Source organism: Triticum aestivum, chromosome 5B (genome assembly GCF_018294505.1).
Source record: "Triticum aestivum cultivar Chinese Spring chromosome 5B, IWGSC CS RefSeq v2.1, whole genome shotgun sequence".
In the NCBI taxonomy this organism is placed as follows: domain Eukaryota; kingdom Viridiplantae; phylum Streptophyta; class Magnoliopsida; order Poales; family Poaceae; genus Triticum; species Triticum aestivum.
The window spans coordinates 714,130,276-714,131,470 of NC_057807.1; positions in this window are offsets into that span (position 1 = coordinate 714,130,276).

Consider the following 1,195-nt stretch of genomic DNA (forward strand, 5'->3'; position numbering starts at 1 on the left):
GTCGCGTTCTTCCTCCCATTCCCCCGGCACTCCATCGCTGCTCGGCGTCAAGGCCGAGCCCGCGGCGGAGACGCCGCCTTGGCCGGCGCACACGCAGCACCGGCATCGTCATCAGCGAGGGCGGCCGGCGCGCCTCCTCGTCGGCTCCTCCCCCGCGCTTCGTCAAGCCGAAGACAGAGGCGGGTCTCGCGCCGATGAAGACGGAGCCTGGGCTGGCTTCGGTGAAGACGGAGCCGGGGATGCTGGCGCCGGTGAAGGCGGAGCACGGCGAGGTCGATCTCGACGATGACGCGGCCCTTGAATGGGCACGCCAAGACTCCCTGAAGATGGCCAGGGAGCGCCAGAGCGCCGCCCTAGAGCGCTTCACGCAGCGCCGCCGAGGCTGCGACGAAGGCGGCGTCATCATCATCGACGACAGCGACGACGACGACGACGCGCCACCGCCGCCGCCACCAGCCGGGGAGGGGTTCAGCAGGGGTGCCTGAGTCAAGGAGGAGAAGGCCGACGATGGCGGCGACTTCTCGGCTTTCAGCAAGGTTTTTTTACTAGTTTTTATAAGTAATGGCGTGTTTTAGCCCAAATTTGCGAATATAAAAGCCCATCTTTGCCAAAAATGGCGTGTTTCAGCCCAAGTTTGTCTAATTTTTTTTTCACGCCTGGGGCCGACCCTGGGGGCGGCGGCTGGGGGCCAACTCGCCCCCAGACCCACTTTTTGCGCCGGGTCACCTCTAGGCGGCGATTTTAGGCGCCCCTTGGGGGGCCAACGGCTGGAGATGCTTTTATGAAACGGAGGGAGTAGATGCATGCATGTGCAGTTCTGCGGTCTGAAAGGAAGATCAAATCTGTGATGGATGGATGACTAAGAATCATGGACGTGAGACCAAACCCATGTGACATGCATGATTGCTTAGCTTCACTTTTTAGCAATCATTTGAGTTAAGCTGCTAGCATTCTCAAGGCCCAAAATCAGGCTTGCCATCCTTACAGACTAGTCATTTACTTATGTTGATCAGAGAATTAGTTTTTCATCCATCGACCATTGGTTGAAAGAAATAGGAGTATGCCGGTCTCATTAATCGCGGAGAGAATGAAGCATCTATCTATCATTGTCTGAACATACCATTCATGATCAAGTGTACACCTTCAATTGATGGAGGACGTTTTTCTGGACTGGTCCATAGGCAGAGCAAAGAGA